General features: G+C 47.3%; 1 protein-coding gene across 7 annotated transcripts in view; it reads left to right on the forward strand.

The window, feature by feature from the left end:
• LOC105280652 overlaps nucleotides 1-19,566 on the forward strand; it is a 379,732-nt gene that overhangs the window by 129,686 nt on the left and 230,480 nt on the right. The window contains exon 1 of one of the 7 annotated variants that reach the window (XM_011341378.3): nucleotides 5,534-6,469. The exons of 5 other annotated variants lie outside the window; for them this stretch is intronic. The gene's annotated coding sequence lies outside the window, so the exon portion shown is untranslated. Of the gene's footprint in view, nucleotides 1-5,533; nucleotides 6,470-19,566 lie in introns of those variants that run through there. One more of the 7 variants, XM_011341369.3, reaches the window with a different exon arrangement.

Genomic DNA, 19,566 nt, shown 5'->3' on the forward strand with positions numbered 1-19,566 from the left:
TATCTGGCCCGATCATTTCGGGACAAGGATTATTATGTACATACTCGATGCTAAGTAGATGCAAACCGCGTGCGCCTTGTGCAAAAGACTTGTCCAATCCCGATCGAAAAAAAACAGCTGCAAAATTACATTTACAGTTACCGGTCATTATTATTCTGAAAGGAATTACGATTGCTCTTTTTCCTGCCTTTACTATATTATACAGCGATCGATTTAATTTACCTTAACTTAGTCTCCAATCTGGAAATGAATATTCCACATCTTTCGCAATCGGCAGATTTCGAGATTGAACAAATTCTTTCTGCATTTGTCGTTCCGCGAAGCACTAGACACGTTTTCTTGCGGAGCAGTCTTCTGCGTACAGGAAACACTAAGGTTTTTATCGCGTAAGACGCGGTGCACTTCGTCATCCAAATATTCGAGCTTCAAAAGAAACGCAGTTGCTCCTTTTAAGGATGGCACGAATCACACTGTCGGCTTTGCCGGGGAAAATCATGGGACGCGTTCGGTAGCCCAGAACGAGGGATAAAACGGCAGGACGCGGCGCAGCGTGTTAAAAAGTTAATTAAACTGCAGTCAATGTGAGAGATCGCGACGGCGGGGAACGGGAAGGCGGATGGGATGAGGGGAGAACAGGCAGGCAGGCGACGGCGATATTCAACGCATGGCGTGCACAATTCCTCATTAAAGTAATTCGACGGACGCTGACAGGGCGCAGGACACGGTGACGAAAGGATTAACGCTGCCGCTGCCGATGGGGTCCCCGCGAAGGGGGTCGGAGTGACAGTAATAACAGGCCTGTCTGTCAAAAACGAAGTTTCGCCGGCCTGCGCGGTAATCTACGGGCCACCGCAGCAGTAACACCATTCAGTCGGCTATCTGTCAGCTATTTTTGTGCCGGCGCGCTCCAACATCCGCTGTCGCAATCGGCTCTCCAAGCATTACGCGGAACATTTCAAAATGTATACATATATAAAAAAGAGAGGAAGAGAGGGCGAGAGAGAAAGCATGGTGCATCTGTCGATCGATGGACGGGCGAGGCGATTTCGCGTCGACATGATTTTGAAAAAAAAGAGAAAGAGAGAGAATGTGCGCTGCACTTGCGCTTATTACGGCACTCTGTATCCTCGCGAAATTGTGACGAGTGACGAGCAGATTGCAGAAGTTCGAAGCTGTCTTTAATGTCACGTCGTGTCCCCCTACGTGTTTAATCGCAGTTTCGAAATCGCGGGTATGAATCGTACGTGCGAACGGTGCCGTGCACACCGGCCGCCAGTAATAAAGTTTAATCACTGATCACTCGAGTAGCGAGTGCGCGTGCCCTCCGCGAAACGCGAAAATATACGTGTAATTAATATTATTGCGAATTTATTATTCCACCGAAACCAATATGGAAATTTAATTAAGCGAAATCAATTAGATGAATACATTTACAAAAGGTCAATATTTAAAAATTGCAGCGTTGTCCAAAAGTGCCCGAAATATGCGCGGATCGTGGGAAAAAATACGTGCACAATAAAACCCACTGTTTGCTTGTTTCCCAAAACAAGCGATATTACATACAGGTCAAGATCCATGAAACGCGCGAATCTACCATCTCGCAGAAGAAGGGTGAACCTCGTGATGGTAATCATGTCCAACAATATGCACGCGAGATTACGAAACTGTAGCGCGCGTGCATTGCAATCTGCATACTTCTTATTGCATATCACGCTCGTGCCGCGGGAGTGGGCGAGAGCAGGGAAAATATCGGAATGCTCATTAGCGCAGGCCGCAACGACGACGTGCACGCGCACTATGGGAATGAGATCCCGCGGGATTCACCGCGAATATACGTACACACGTATGTATGTATGTACATACGCGTACGTACGTCAGCGAAAATTTCCGGTAATGGTCGATAAGCTCTTTTCGGCCGGCACTGGCCTCGTGCTACGTTCCCCAAACGGCTTTTGGAAGCATTCCATGGCCGTGATGTGCGCACGATTCGCGCGAAACGCGGCCATAAGCCGCGTGGGCTTGATCAAATGAACCATGATGAATGAAACGAGGTACGGGCGTGTATGGAGCGTGCAAAGCGGAATCGAGCGTGGACCACGCTCGCCGTCGTCGTCGGTCTTCGTGCAGTCGGTTGATTCCCTGCCAAAAATTTATGACGACGCCCTGACGACGTTGTGACGTTTTCCTGGCAGTAAATAGATACGAACGTCATTTTTATTATCGTCGCCCGTCGATCTTTTTGCTCTCGGTGACATCAGCGTAACGAACCGATCGAAATAATCGCCGCTCGTGAGGGGCGAACACGAGAAGATGATTGCGATCGATCTCTCCGCGAGCTGCTCCTGGAGATGCTGGATCGCACATTGTGTACTTGGAAAGGAAAGGAACGTTTGCATAGCGTGCGGGCGCGTGCGTGCCGGTATGGAAAGCGCACGGAATATTTTAATTAAATCCCCGCTCTCAAAGCACGTCGGCCGGATGACGGCAAGACGGCGCAATGTTCGGCACGGAATACGCTACTTTAAAGGAATTTTATTGCCTTGTACGAAGCGAGATTAGAAACGCGCGTAAGTAAATACCGAGGTTTACTCACTTTGCACGGTGTTGCGCGCTAAAAATTTCGCCGACAGCTGCATTTCAATGTGTCCGAGGAAGGCCGGCCATCGTGTTATGTAATAACCGCTTAACGTGAGACGAAACTGTTCTTTGCTTTGATAGATTACTCAGAGAGAAATAGCGAGTTTTTGAGTTATCTAAATCACAAAAAATATATATAAATTATTTAAAAAAAATGAACACAAGAATAATAAAAAAATACGTCATGCAGCTTTCGTCCGAAATGCGTGCTGAATACTTGTCTGCAAGCAGCGGGTTGTATATTTGAACAGTTACGACAGCGCAGAAAATTCCAAGATGACTCACGGGCTGCACACGCACGTACACACGTCTGCCCGTGTGTGCATGAACGTGACAACGGCGTTTCAGCGTGCCGAGATGCAGGGATAGAACTCAATTTATTTGCACACGCACTTAATAACAGCATCGCGTTGATGCACGATCGAGCGCTCGCTGCCTGAGCGATCGACGTCAAACATAATATAGATGCGTCCATTACGGCGCGGCGCTTCGTCGTTTCAGAATTTTCCTTATGGGTCAAGGCCGGGCACAGCTGCGCGAGATTGCAATCGCGGAGATAAATCTGAAGCCGCGCGCGAGCTTTTCTTTCGATTTTTGATATTAAATTCCGCCGCTCCGCAAGCTCCGGGCGAAATCTCCATTCGAGCAAAGCGCATCTAAAAGTAGCTCGTAATCTAACAACGTATGACTTTACATTCCGCAAGTTTAATGCGTGACGCGAAGCTCCGTTGATTTTCGTGGGAAGCATGAAAATCTCTGTGGCTGCGACTCTTCCGACGATCGTCGAAACTGAAAACCGGGTCCCTTAAAATTTGTTCCTTACGCGGTTCCACTCTTCATTACGACAAATATTTCGCTGAACGTACGGCAACTCGCGACAAGCGAGTTCGCGTCTATTTGTAAGATCGAGTGTCCGGTATAAGACGACGCGTGGCGTCGTCCAGTAAATCCCGGGACTTTATTTAGTTTACACGAGTGCTAATTAGGTGCGCGAGACAAATGGAGTCGCGCTCTCCTCACTTCGTAAATCTATTAGAGAACGACTCTAAATTTTCGGTGCATCGTGGATTTCGCGAGCGGGAAAGAGAGAACGAGAGAGGAAGAGAATGAGAAGGAGAGAGAACGAGAAAGGGGTCATCGCCGTCTAGGCGACGACCGAATAAAAAGATGCGATTCCCGCTGCGCCATTATCGCGATTTACGGTTACACGTTCCACCGGTCGGTCCTCCTTATGCTCTCTGCGGCCTCGGGACCGTAATTTTCCCGGCTAATGCGCTTAGCCGCCGTCAACTCGCGGTTTTACCGTATCGACGCGTCCCGTCGATCCCGCGCACCATCCCCCGAAAATAGATCAACGTTATCTGCATCACGTATGCACGTGCTAACGCCGCGATCATCGCGGCGACCTGAAGCGCTTAATCCGTAATGAAATCAAGCGGAGCTTTTCTCGACAGTCAAATTGAAACGCGATAAAATAAAATAAAAACAAAGCGTCGATTGATTAAAAAATGATCTATGGATGTCACGTGGTGATGCGGGATCAACAGTGATGTAGGAATCGATTCTCCATCCGAACATAACGATCGATGCTGCGCTGTAACACCTCATCCAGTTATAATTTTTTGAATACGAAAGAGAAAGAGAGGAAGATTAATCGAATTCTCGCACGCGTTGCAGCAATCCCTCTCTCTCGGCACTCGGTGTTATCGAAATGCGCGGATTCGAGCCGATTATGACTTCGCGACGACGATGGCCGCGGTGAGAGTATGTAGGTGCTGCTCGCCCTTCATCTTCGGTGCGAGCATCTGCTTCCGGTTCGATAAACCATGCTTCGCCAGATCCCACCTTTTTTGCCCTAAACGTGCGGCTGCGCGTCCCGCGGATTGCGAAAACAAACGTTTGCATTCGGCACCGTGGGGGAGTACTAGGGGCGGCAGATCGAACGATAACATTTGTACTACGGGAGTAGGCCTGTCCACGCATATCTCTCTCTCTCTCTTTCTTGGTCTCTCTTGTTCTCTCATGTGCCAGACTATATTGGAGATACATCCTCGACTCCGTTGCCGGAAACCTTAAAAAAAGAATCGTTTGTTTTTCCTCAAGCCATCCGCAAGTCGTTTTGCCTTGGCGTCTCGGCGGATCGAATATCGCGTTACAACGCGCGCGATGTTTTATGAAGTTTCTATTCATCTTTCCGACATTGATGGGATTTATGATTCCTCTTGAACGGAGGCGCGGATCCTCTCGAGCCTACTATACGTAGTGTTTACTTGGCGGTAAATTGGAGAGCGAGGCGCGGAGAGAGTCACAATTCTCTGCACCATTTTTAAACTATATTAAGTTCTCGGTGTAATGCAATATCTTTTTCCCGGAGTCTCCTTTGAAGACGAATCCTCGAAATATTCATTACGATCGCGTCGTCCGCGCGATCCTCTCCCTCCCACCTCGAGCAGTGCCGCCGCGGGGAAGAAAAATCGCGTTGAAATCGCGCGACGGTGAAGTTATTCAAAACCGTCGAGATAAATGTTTCGCCCTGTACACGGTCGGATTCAAATGACGCAAGAGAGAAAGAACGGCGAAAGGGTAGAGCGACGAAGACCGAAGAGGTGGCAGAAGCGAGCGGAGGGGTGGTGGAGAACGAGCACGCGCGCGGCAGGACGCCTCCTCTGAGCGCTGGTGGCGGAAGAAGGACGAGCGACCACCCCACCGGGAGGGTGGTCGGTACATCACAGGTGGTGGGCGTCCCGAGAGCGTCGAAAGCGCCGCGACGCAGCGCGCGGCAAGCGACTGAAAACGCGCACGGCGCGGACGAAAAACTCGTCCCTCGGCCTTTTCGTCCCTATGTGCGTGCATTTCTACATTTCTGCGTGCGTACGTGCCGCCCGACATAATTTCCTCCTCTCTCTCTTTCTCCGGTGATTTCGCGCTCAGCCTCCCCATGGCGGTCCTCTCCGTCGGACGGCTCTCGGGAACGCGTGCTCTCCGCTCCGCAACGCAGACGTAAAACGTGCGCGCGCGACTCGTTCCGCGCCGCTCGCCGCTCCGCTCTCTGCTGCTCCCCGTTTCCGCTGTCCGCGTCAGTCGTTCTCGCTCGCTCTCCCTCGACGCTTCATCGACTGGCTGCGCGACGGCGCTGGCGGCGTCCACGAGAACGTCGTGCTCGCACCATCGTCGTCGGTGGTGACGAATCGTGCGCGGCGGAAGAGGGTCCTCGCGTTTGCCGGCCATCGTCGTCGTCGACGACGTGCTCGTCGATCGTCGTCGTGATCGCGACTCAACGTCGTTGTTCACGTCGCGCGCGGTGTTCCCGTCCGGTGAGAATCGGTCCAGCTGGTTCGCGAAAGCCGACAGCGATGGAAATTCGTACGCGTCGTGGTGCTCGTCGTACCGTCGCTGATCGCGGAACGTGGCGCCATAACGCAGTGCGTTCGCACGCGACCAGGCTGTGAGAGGGTGGCTCGCGCGAAGGATCGTGTGGAGGATCGTGCCCTCGATCGACCGGTCATCGGATAGATCGCGGTACCGAGAGGAGCAGTGCACGCGGTGGTCGTTCATCGCTCCTCACGATTGTGCTGTGTCGTAAGCTTGTGTCGTAACGGGAGAAGCAAGGGGAGGAGGATAGGGTAGGAGAAAAAGGAAGAGGAGGAGAAGGAGAAGGAGAAGGAGAAGGAGAAGGAGGGGAAGAAGGAGGACCGACGAAGAGGAAAGATGATGTGAGGTATCCTGTGCTCCGAAAATTGGCGGGCAACAGCGCACCATCGAGCCCGACAAAGTAAATCGTTTCCCTATATAAACGATAGTTCAGCGATGGGAAACTACTCCATGTGCTTCGGTATACGATGCGTCTTGTCTTTTTCCACTTCCGCCTCGGCTCGTCGTTTTTCTACTTTGACCGTTCGAGCATCGAGTACATGCACGCGTTACGAAAGCGCCGCCGTTCTATATTTCAGACGGTGATTCACAGTTATGCGCACTTTTTCGCGATACTGCGCGATGCATCATGACGATGATCATGGCTTGCTTTCGTGCCGTTGAATTAATTCGGAGATCGCGAAAACGGCGGGGTTGTCATTGTCATCATTGGCAGGCAGCATCCTGTTGACATTGAGCGTGATTTGTGGATTCGCGCGTTAAACGCGCGGCTGAACGAGGCTGACGGAGATGGTCGGGAAAACGCGGTGATGACGCCGTCGTGCGCGCGTGTGCGTTTTATCGCAGATAAATTTGTCATAATCGTATCGGCAAACTGCCACGCACCGCTGCGCTCGCCGGAAAACGGCTATACACAAATAAAACCGTGTTTTACGGTGAGAATGAGGTCTCCAACGCGGCAGACAGTTACGTTGCGAAACGCTCCCGCGAAAATATACGGCTCTTACTACGAACGTAAAACGCAACACTGCCGAGGCTCGAACAAGCATGCCTCGAGTATCGATACGTTTGTTGCCATAGAACGTTGGGACCGTAAAAAAAGCGAATTTGTCAGGAACATATCGATAGGCAGGCCGCTTAAATTTAGAAAGCTATCAATACCACTATTCATTTGAAAGCGGACTTCACTCGTGAATATCGCTCGACGTTTCTTTCAATCGTGTAGCGATATTGTTACGGTACAGCTAATATTTGATCGAGGAGGAAGAAGAAGAGAGATTTTTCGCGCAACGACTTCACGTTTCACGATCGAGTCAATGTGCACAAACTTTTAATGCGTTATCGGAAAAATGAATTTCGGGTTTGAAATATTGACGGAATATCTGCGACATTTCTCCGTTCTTGCATAATAGCAGGCTCGGGCTGCGAATAATGCATAGGTGCAATTGCGAGGCAGATCGTGAATTATTCAACCGCCCGATGTTCGGTGGCACTTGACGCGCCATTATTGTTCCTTTTGTCGGCACACGAGATATATGGCGATTTGGCGACGTGCCGATAGCACGTGTACGGATCTTTATTTTGTTTTGATTGGACATTGATCATCGGCACTTGAGGCGACCGATGGTCGCGTCTCGGATATATGGCGATGCAAACGAGACGAAATCGCATCTCCATTGCGTTTTACGCCCGATTGTAAAGCTCCGGTTGCAATTATTTTCGTGTAAATTATTTCTGTCGTTTCACTTTCGACATGCCGATTCCCAATCGATCATCGAGCTCGGGAATCCTACGGGTGATTTGGAAACCAAATTCGGAGCGCAAATGCAGCGCTCGTTAATCAATTACGTAACACGTCCGTAATGGCAGACGGCGCGATCGCAATTCGGCGCAGTCGCAGATTTCCTGCAGACTTTCCGCTTTCGCATAATCCACGCCGCGCGTGTTGGCACGAAAACTCGAAACGATCGCTTTCACGATTCGCTCAAGCGAATCGCCGTGGGTGTCTCTCGCGAGTGTATAGAAAAGACCGTGGCTGTACAAACATACAGTCGATAAAAGCGGCGCGTATTGTACATTAGCCGGTGTATTTCCGGTGGCGGGTAGTAAGAAGTACATTCCGCGACGAACGAGTAAAATCTCGCAATCACTATTGGATAGCTCTCCACGTCATTCAGATACCCAAGTCCGCAGTCAGTGATTTTTCTTTGCAACTCTGAGAGCATTTCTGAGATCAATCAAAGCTTTCTCTGCGCACTTTATTATTTAATATTTGAAATTAAAAAGTTATTCGATATTGTTAATATTACCACTAAACAGATTTTTGATGGTAAGAAATCGAGAAAAAACGGAATGAAAACTTTTATTGAGAAAAATACAAAGCGTTTCGCGCGATGAGTTGGGAGACTGTTGCATAACGATCACTACTCGGTGATATTTTTGTAGATCGCGTTAGAAATCGTAGTTCCAATTCTCCCTCGTGTCGTAAGACGCTGCGGATGCGAGATGATTTGCAATTATACATGGAAAAGCAAGCAACGCACACCAGGCACGCCGAGACGAGATGAGTCGCGTGCGCCAGACGTTTCCTTTCGGTAATTAGGTCAATCTGTATCTAATGAGACGTTACTCGCGCGTTCCTGTACGATCGTTTGCGACGTTCCGCCTCGTTTAAGACGGCAAGATCGTTTCCCCGATTCTAAGGATTTTAATTAAACCCCGTGGATATTTGCGCGTTCTTACGCGCTTATGACAAATAATGTGCATACATGCCGTTTAGCGTGTTCCACACAATAGTAGTTTGCTTTTCCTAGCATTGCATAGGCAATGCGCACATGTTTATGGGTGTCAGTAATATATTTTCAGGGGCGGAAATTCACTTATTATACTTTTATTGTATTTATCTTTTGTATTTATTTCTTTTTAATAGAATTTATAATTAAATAAATTACTGTTACGCAACGTTGACAATTTGAGAGCTGCTTGTTCGCCGCAAACGATTAGAAGGACGCTGGTGATTATATCGAACGTTTAATTTCTGTTAATCCCGGGCGCATTCGTCATGAGGATGACTTCTTCACGGAGACTCGCATCGGATGGATCGATTTGCCGATAACGAGCGGACCGCCAGAAATAAATCACGATTAAGCGTACAGGCACGCGCGCGTGCATGTTTCATTACTTGAGTCCTCGAAATACTGCGCTCCGTTTTAACTCCGCGACGCGTAAAACGCGACGTTGACGAGAGCGCGTTGCGAAATCGGTCTCTTTCGTTTCTCGCGGCGACATAAATAGAATAACTTACATTGTGTATCTCGTGGTCGCTCTCGTTCGAGATTAGCGACCATGTAACTCAACGCATCCTCATAAAAAATACATTTCTTGTTGCTTTCTGGCATCATCCCGAAGCGACTTCCTCACGAGGACGCTTTTATATTCGCCACGTGGCGTTCGAAAATAATTATATTTGCGGCGTAGGTGTGCCAAACGAACTGCGAACCACGTGTTGCAGCTGGTTCATATGTATCGCAATAAGATTGATATTTTTCTTTTTTTTTGCGAATGATAACGAGATCACTATCTTGGGCAAGAGCACGCACTATCGTTGTTTTCCTGCGACTCGACAAGATGGAGAAACGAGCGTTCTATAAACGCATGTGTGTGTAAGTCATCTGCTCTTCTGCCTCTCGGAATAATATTGATTTTCGTTCCAAGAGAGGCTGGATGCGACTTGACGAAGCACGCTCGGCTACTTCAGGCTGACATTTAATGTTACTAATTATTACTTGCACGCTGACGGTGCGCCTTGACGTGAAATTCATACTCGTCTTGGCACACAGCGCCAAGATTGTTTGGTCATCGTTTCGTAACAATGCGAAATCGGCTTGCCCGATCTCAGCCAGCGCTCTCGAGTCGCAGGTGATTGTTCCGCTCGCCGCGTACAGATTCATTCGTAATTAGCGATAATTAGCGACGGACAAGCTGGAACTTTATTTTTGTTTCGTTCTTACATGAGCACGATGTCACGATGAGAGAATACTCGACAGGCGAATTCTCGTGATTTCTCGTGCTTTTACTTTCGTATCGCGTTACGACCTGTACTTTGACATATTTCATTTTTTCTTCCCCTCCCTCAAGAGTCGGTATGTACAAAGCAGGTACGGAAACCTACGGAATAAATCGTTTGCACGCGAACGCACCCCCAGGTAGCGGCCATTTTTCCCGAATAAACCGAATGAACGCGCGAGGGGTTGAGATCACGGTCGCACCTTATCAAAAGTGTCCTACGGTTTCCGTGGTAACCGTGGAGGTAGGAGTTCGCGATATTTCCGACCTATCTTCCTCCGCCGCCTCCTCTTCAAGGTCGATTCTTTTTATCGGCAGACCGTGGCAGCGCGAGCGCTCGTAATAATTCTGGACGTCGCAATTATTCCCGCGAATTTTACGGCGGAGACTTTTTCACGGACGTAATGCGTCGCACGAGGAATATTGCAAGGAGGATCTGGCGACTGCGAGAGATAAAAACGTTGCACTCCACCAGCTGATGATAAAATTTTTTCAAGCTCGCGAGACCATTAAAGCGTCCGCGTTTCTCGCTAAGAAATACATAATAATAAAAGATATATTTAACAATAAAAGATATAGTTCTTTGAAGCCAACCGTCTCCTTCACCTTTACGCTATTTATTATACATCGTTTCTACACGTGTCGAGACGCGTTTGGAGACGAACGTTCGCAACGTGAAAGACGAATCATTAAATCATCTTTTTCCCGTTTCTGGAGAAGTAAAACAGAAGGGAAACGCAGCTCGCGATGCTTGTTCTTCCGTTACGTCGGGTCTTGCTCGCGCTTCATTTCCGGTTGCGTGGACCGGTTGCAGCTTCCGTTTATTGCGGCTTTTCCAATTTCTCGCTCATGCAGCCTCCCACCGCTTTTCTTGTCCCGCTCCTCGCGGAATATCTCCACGTTCCTTTGGTTTATTTCAATACACTGCCGCGGGGAAATCGATGGAACTCGTTACGAACTTGCTGCACCGTGGAAAAGCCGGAGACTAGGTGCTGACTTCGATAACAAAAAAAGAAAAGAGCAAGTGTGAGAGAGATAGAGAGAGAGAGAGAGAAGAAAGAAAAAGGAAAACGGAAAGAGTCGGATAAACGATTTCTGCCGCACGCGAGATCCGAATCGTGAAATTGCCTGCAAGCTCGACGGAGTAAACTTTTCTGGGAAAGAAAAATTCTCGTGTGCCGATGGAAAGCGACGTTCGCACGTACGATCGAAACCGTGTAATATTTCGATAATGTCCCTCGGTCTCGTCAGCGTCTGCCCCAGTCACGATGAGTGAGTTAACGAATTGCGTTTCTCCCTGTAAACCTCTCGAAGGATTTCGATGTAGAATCCTCCGTGAGAGATCAATTTCACCGAGAGCGCGAGCTCTCGTGGGAAAACGTGCTGGAAAACGCGTATTAGGCTCGCGAAAAACGCGACGTCGGAACTGATCCTCCTTGGTCTGCTTCACATCCGTTGCTGGTCAATTTCGGGGGGAAAAAGGGCCATCACGCCGAATGTGACACGCGAATGACACGCGCGTGAACATCATCGTGGCTACATCGGGGCCAAACCGACAGCTGTTTCTCGTACTCGTCTCCTGTCTACGTTCTGGATATTTCTGCGCCTCTCGATTTACCCTCGTCCGTTATGGCGTTCCCTGTATCGGCGATAAGGTCGGCCGGTTGTGATGCGTCTGTAATGGCGTTGTCAAGTCTCGCGTTTTGGGAGCTGTCCAAAGAATTGACATAGATTTATGTAAACATCGCTGCACCTGTGCGAGAAATCATGTGCGGATCGCGTGGAATCGAGTGCAATTTCGCACTTTGTTCACTCGTTACGCGTGAAAAAGAAATTTAATATTATCATTTTCATATTACATGCAGAAAGACACACGAATATATTTATTTGTATAAATATTTTTTATGAAGATGTATTTTTTTTTCTTTTTATAGTTCTGTACAATTTCTCAGGAAGACGCTGATTATTCATGCTTAGACGCGTCAGTCATAATTACGCGGCTTATTCGAAAGAGATATGGAGCGTATTGGTCGTCCGATGTCTCACGTTCGTGATTTCGAGACGGCGAGCATTTGTTGGCAAGCCAACGGAGTCCTCGAACATTCTCGTGTCGCATGTTGAGTTCATTAGGCTACCTGGCCGGCGCTTTGTGCGATTTCATTTTCTGAGCTCGTCGTGCGTGCTCGCTTCGAGGACGTACGCTTTTATATCGGTGCAGACGCGCCGCATTTTCTCAACGGCGCCTCGTCGACATTTGGGATACATGGTTGCCTGAATCGCTGCCACTTGCGCCACGACAATGGAAATCGGTACAATCAACACTTAGAAAAAAGTCAGTTCTTAACATTCGCATTTTATTCGTATCGATGATTCGTTGGCGACAATCAGAATGAATATAATTGATCAAAAATTCACTTTTTCTATTTAATTTTATTGATTTTATATTACGCGGATTTCGCGCGAAGACTCCATTATTTATGCAGTTTTCATCTTCGCGCGGCAAGAAATGAGAAGCGGTTTGAAATATCGCTCGTGCTAATGGACGAATCCGAGGAGAATAAACATGTATCTTAAGAGTAATAACGCGCAGGGAGGTGTGCATGTAAAGAGGTAACGAGATATAAAACGGTCATTTAAATGTCATGAAGGCCCTAAAGGGACGAGACACAAACGTGGGGTTGCATTTTTGTTCCTTCCCCCCCCAATGCAACAGTGTTGCGTCGTTAGAAGGCGATCGTGCGTGCAAGATGACGCGGCTTCTTTCTCTTAATGCTCCTCGTATTCTTTTACGGGTATCACTGCACCGCCTGACGACGATCACTTGGAGCGTCCACGAGATATCTTCACTTTAATGACTCCCTTAATCGACGGATACCGTGCGATCTTCCTTCACGACGTCGTGATATCTTTATATTTTCGCATCGGAGTCAAGTTGTGATCTCGAAGCGGAACGAATTTCGACGTCTATCTCTCTCCGTTGAGAGAACATTTTCTTGCAACTTTTCTAGATCTAATAATGTTGTAACATTCTCAGTCATTATCTTGTTCATTGTTATCTTTTAAGTTATTGCGAAAATTTAAGCATTGCTCATTTATCTTGTTAACTTAGAGGAGGAATGAAGATAATTTTTTTATTCATATAAGTACGCTTGAGTAAGTACGTTAAACCTGGAAGTTTATCAAGTTGAATAATTCGTGCCGGATTGTAAGGATTCAACACAATAATTGGCGTGACGAGCAGCAGCTTCTTCGATAATCGTCGCTTTTAGTAAATTCGAACAGATAAGAGGATTGTTCGTTTCCCGGCGATCTCGATAATCATTCGGAATTTTCTATAGAGCATGATTGCTGCAGCAGATGTCTGAAAATCAAGGACCCAGCAATGGTTCCGGGCAACGATGCGGATTATCGAAGGAACAGGAGAAGCCCAATAAAATTGAAATATATTGGCCATGTCGATCGTTCGGCTGTTCGGCTTTAAGACTCTCCCTCTCCCGCCCCTACACAATAACCGCTGAAGAAAACTTTCCAAGCTATGGTCATTGCTTTGGAATGCTTCGTGGTCAATTGGATATCCGGTGCATCGTATCGATTCTTATGGCTTGAGTGGCCCTATGACGTTGTCCTTGTACAGATACGCGTTCATTTAAAAGTATGTAAATCGGAGTTTTGTTGGGGATTTGCGGAATTGAATGAGCTGCGCGGATGCACGAGGAGCACGAGAGTGATATAAGACTGTTGACCGACTTTAAAGTGGAAACATTGATCTTTATAATTATAAATAAAAGTTGCCTTGCACATTTTCTCCAAATGCGCTTGTATATCCCATCGTTCTCTCACGATCCTTGTTGCTTGCAAGGAAAATATGAAATTTATTGCCGTGTACACTGTCATCGATGCCGGTAGTCAGGGGGGAGTGTTAATAGTCGTGGACGGCGACCATTACCCGCAGGGATCTTTAATTTCGGCCAGTAAGTTCGCCGGGTCTCGAAGTGGTTGACAAATAAAGCTGCAGAAGTGCTCGTCGCCGAAGTTCGCCGCGCGAAAGCCAAGGCTGGATATCCATCCACCACCCATTCTACGGGTGTCGAGCACCCTTAGCATTAACAAGTGCGAATGAGACAGACGGAGACAGGCGGGAGCGAGACGCCGGATGATCGAGAGAGAAAGAGGCAGCGAGATGGTGAGCGGAACGGGATGAAGGAGCAGGAAGGAGGGGGTCTAGGATTTTTGGCGACACTCCAGTCTCTATATAAATACCACTGGGAGTCACCACGTGCCCTCGCCCCTCCCCTCTTCGGCTCCGCGACGATATAAAGTTGATTATTTTTTCCCCCTGTCCACTCCACGCTTTTTATCATTCCTCGCGAGCGCGCGGAGGCAAGAGGCGCGACTCGTCGTATGTCACAACTCGTAATGAGGTTTATGATGCTCTCGTTGCCTTCGTGTGTTGCCTCACACACGACTTTTATGCACGTCCACGTCGCATTTTTTGAATTCAGGTGACTCGATTCGTCGAGTTACACGCCGCCTGTGTATGCGTTACGATCGCAGTTGTGTCATCGATGAAATAACAGCGTTGTTCGTTGCATTCCTTCGGCTATCGGGCGTCGATCGTTTCATGGATATACCGTTTTTATGAAACCATAGCGCCTCGTTATTCTCTTCCACGAGAATTATATCGCTCACGTGATGCCACCTTTTTTCGTTTTATCTTACGCAACTGCTGCTATTGTTAGCCTGACTCGAAATTAATGATTTGCATCCACGTGACAGCTGAAGCTCATATTGGAGTCACGGGCTGTTAATTCTGAAGTAGCGCGATGCTGCGGAATAATGTATTTCTTATAAAGCCCGTATGTATATATGTACTAGTTCTAAAAATGAAGGTAGCGAGGGTAATGGAAGCCATTTCGCAATTGTCAATTTGTGTTTGTACAACAGTGTCCGGCCGGCATTCCATTTCACGTCCCATAAATGTTAACGTGTAACCCGCGACTAATTTACAATCCGAAAATACGAAGCCAATTCTTGCGTCATGCTGCTAACAATATCCCCGAAGTTGAGATGACACGAACGACGATTATCGCGCGTGTCTTTATTACTCCTCGTGATGATGAGAACGCGTATGTGTCTCCGTCCTGCAACCTGCGTCCGACTTTTACGTGAAATCTCCCATGGACGGAGACCCCATGGACTCGGTCGAGAAATTTTCTAAATCCGAAGCCAGCCAGTTATCATTCAGTTACGAATGGTATGTACGTTCAAGCATGGAAGAAGTCGCTCTCGTAACATCCTCGATATTCGCTTATCCTCGGAGGACCGCCCGGCTTCTTGCGAGAGCGGTTGAATGCTGGTGAGAGGGAGGAAACGGGAGGAGGACGTAGAGGTGTTCGCCAGCACCGGATAGAGTGTATAAAGACGTCGCGAAAGCAAGTACGCTCGGATCCACCTGGGAAATTTAAGAGAACATTCTATCGCGTAGTTATCACGAGGATACGTGTCGCACGCGGGCGCGCTCGCGCTGCCAAGTTCTTTTCCTGACCTCGTTCAGGGGATGTCGCGAGGACCGGAAGCCCGGCCATCGTATCTCGAATTTATGGCGTTCAACGGCGCGCAGCCACTTACTACTTGCCGCTTGCTATCTGGCCGTGGATAAAAGCGAAAACGCTTTCTCATGACGGAAAGAAGAGGCAGTGTGCACCGCGGACGGAATCCCACACATCCCAGACACCGTCCTCGGAGTTTAATTGTTATATCGTCGCGGGGTTTGCACTCTTTCGTGTGATGCGGCGTCGTGTTATTAAAATCGTGGCTTCATTCTGAATACTAGAGATCCCAAGTTTCTGGTATTCCATGTATAAAGTTTTACCAGTATTTGCAATCTTTCGAGCGGCAAGACGTGGTGCCGCAGTTATTATTTTCATACTCACATTGAACGCGCACGTACATGATAATTTATAATTAGTAAAATAATTTAATAGAACAATTTAATGAGATCGTAATATACGGGAAGGATATACTCGAGGACTTTCAACAAGCTATCTTGAATATTAAATTCTGTTAGATTATTAACTTTTAATTCATTACGCTTCTGTAAACTCGCGAGTACATTCTGGCACTTGAAAAATTCCCCTGCCACGAGATCGCTAATATTATATTTAATAAAGAAGAAAAATTTAGAGAAGGAAAAATTTCCAGCGGTACTCGTAATTGCAGACGCGATGTGCTGCATGCACGATGCGTGCGCACAAGATTGCACAAAGTTTAACGTAAAATTGTTTCTGGCACATTTTTGAACGTTTCTTTGGACGGACTTTTTTCCGCGTTGCCGATACAACGTAGCGCGGCGTTACTTATATATTATACTTCCTGACGCATCATGCAAGCTCTCGTGGAATTTCACCGTGCACCTGTGCATAAATATTGCTGCTACGGTGGTACCAGGGGTAAAGGCATACGTCGTCGAATTATATAGGTTGAACAGGTGCAGGGACCACTTCGTCGTCGTTTCGACGAATGACACGTCGCCGTGAACGTGTTACCCGCTCGAAAGCTTCGTGTCATAGCTTCGTCCACGTCGACGTTTACGATCGGCATGGTCGCATTCGTGCGTTTTCCGTGAAACGATACAGAAGCCCAGAGAATTTACGTGCCGACCTCTCGCGAAATATCGACCGATGTTTTCCCGGAGAAACCACTTGCCGTCCTGCCTAGATCTTGGACGGCGATCCGCAGAAATTGGCTGAATGAGTGAACGAGCTGACGGGAGATTCCTTATTTTCAGGATGAAACGCGAGAAAGTTTTTAATGATGGAGTCATATTGAAATTCGTCGCGCAATTTTGCGATCAAGACCATTCAATATTTTATTACGTTTTTTATTTTGTCGCTTGATCTCTGGTCGCTGACCGAGACGGTATTGACGATACTAAAGAGAGATTGCAAGTGAGATATGACAGAGAGTAAATGTTGGCGCGACTTTTGAGCTCTAGCTTTTTAATTAGCTAAATGGAAACGGAATATTTAATATGAAAGAAAAATTCTTTTCACAAACGTCGGCTGTGTATAGATTAATTTGATTGCTGTGACTCGCTGATGGAAAATTGCGAATTCAAATATCTGGCAATTATTAGCGGAATTTTGTAATAAAGCGTGCGGAACGCAGAAAATTTCGTTATTTAATTATACCTGCCCGTCGTGCTCCAGGAACGAATTTAAGAACTTTGCGTGGCAGTTTTACGCGGAAATTACTCTATCAGACATTCCATAGTTTATTTTGCGTGACTGCCGCTTTGATGCAATTTCGCATTAATACGGCTTTACGTCTGTTTTTTCGTTCCTTCTCTTTTTCTTTTTATTTCGTTTTTAGAGACCCGGTCGTTTAATCAGTCTGCAAACCAATCATCATTATTAGGCGTACGTTATAATTTCGTATTTACACGACTCTGCGTGTTTGTGGATATCGGGGATTAATACGCTACTTTCAATTATAGTTTTTACACTCCGAACGCGGAATTACCGACGAGCCAGATTAAACGCAAATAATCGCCGATGATAATTGGTAGACACGGTAAACGCTGCGTAATTAATCGCGTGCCAAAAACGCGTTATCGACTCGAGTTAAAAGTTAAATTGAATGTTGGCGGTGGTGATGTGCCATGCCTCTGTAACAGGAAAAACCGCTCTCGTTATCCGAGTGACTGTAATTTCTTAGCACTTCCGACCGCGCGCACGTGTTCCGTGGATCGGCAGATTATAGCCGGCAGCGTTACACCGTTCACGCATTAGAAGGAAGGACCGACTCGAGGGGAGGCTGGAAGAAATGCCGCGTTTCAGCTAGACACACGATGATCGTGCTCTCGTGCATAATTTGCCACGAAGTTTGCCGTGTTCGGAGTTGGAAATAAAGGGAGTACAATTTGTGAGAGGAACATTTTGCCTCATGTATCGGAGTGTACAAATTATTTCCCGTTACGGTACACGGGATGTTTCAGCGTCACCGAGTATCTCCTTACACGTTCTAACGCGAACTCTTGTTTCAATAAAAAAAAGTTGGCAGAGAGGAAGAATTGTTCTTCGTTGTAAGCGTCGGAGGAAACACTGAAAGTGCAGGAGCGGAGAACAACATTTCAAAAGGACTTAAGAGGAAAAAGCACGAGCATGATCGATGACTCCCATGCATACGTTATTAGCATGACAATGAGTATCATTGCAGTGCGCGCGCGAGATGAAAGCTGGAAAGAGAGACGAAGAGGAGGATGCTCCTCTCTTAAGTTCGCCTTCGTCCGCCGTGATTCATTGTTCCGTTGTTCCGTGGCTAGTAGCAGTAGTACGTCTCCGCGTAAGTAATGCCCGCTTTTCCGGGATCGTTTACCCCGCGGAATCCTCTCGTTCTGCGCGGACTGGAATCCGAGGCAGAGAATTAATTCTCGGTACGCGGAACTTGGCGGAGGCGAAGCACCGCCTAGGCTTTCCATCGTTAACGGACGGCCACTTTATTACAAAATTGCGTCAGGGAAGAGAAAGGGAAAGAGAAAGGGAGAAAGAAAGAAATTAAGGGAGATTGGTAAAAACAACGATATACTAACACCATGTCCTCATCCGAGACTTACATCTTGATACAACTTGCACTTGCCTCACATTCGCCCTCACGTATTAACAAATAAGTCGGTGCAGGATAATTGCAATTTTTCTTTGAAAACCATACTCACTTCGTGGCGTATACTCGAGGGTGTAATCTAAATTTCTGACGATGTAAAGTACGAACTTCGAGCGCGCGAAGCTCGTCGGAAACGTTAAGATTAGTACTTACTTAAGGTGGAAAATGTTTCGCGGAACGAACTTTCATAGCTCCGAGGGAGCCGAGCTATTGAAATGAGTAAATAGCGCAATCTTGTGTATCTATAAATTCTCCCTCGTCATATCGTTCCGAACATATAAAAACACTTTGAAATTTCCATGTTGAAGTTAAAGATAATTAACGTCGTCGTGGAAGTGTTCCGATAATTTAAAACCGTGAATATCGGCGGCAGTCTTTCGAACACAAAACTTAAGAGATGTCGCCTTTGAGAAAACAAGCTTGCGGGATATTCTCTGAAAATAAATTTTATAGCGAAGCAGTACAAAGGCGCGAACTCTTATTTCTCGGGCTCACGGTAAGTTGCCCCTGAGAGCGGTATAGATTTGTAACGCGGTGTTATAAGGGTTCAAAACTTGGACAGAAATCACGCTAGAAGCTTCTCGCACTCGTTACGCAACGATCAGCGTTGGCTGGGTGGATTGGCTGGCTAGTTCGTAACTTTTCTACTGAACGACTTCACCTCGCTCACTGGGGTGGTTTTTACGCACGTCGAACGTAGATGTGTACAAGTACGTTATCCACCGCCTTATTTAATGGCAGCTAATAATACCGGCCGCGACATTTCGTGTCCACTATATGGTATATATTGCGCGAGAGAAAGAAAAGAAAAACGAAGAAGAAGAGGACAAG

The sequence above is a fragment of the Ooceraea biroi genome, chromosome 4, assembly GCF_003672135.1.
Source record: "Ooceraea biroi isolate clonal line C1 chromosome 4, Obir_v5.4, whole genome shotgun sequence".
In the NCBI taxonomy this organism is placed as follows: domain Eukaryota; kingdom Metazoa; phylum Arthropoda; class Insecta; order Hymenoptera; family Formicidae; genus Ooceraea; species Ooceraea biroi.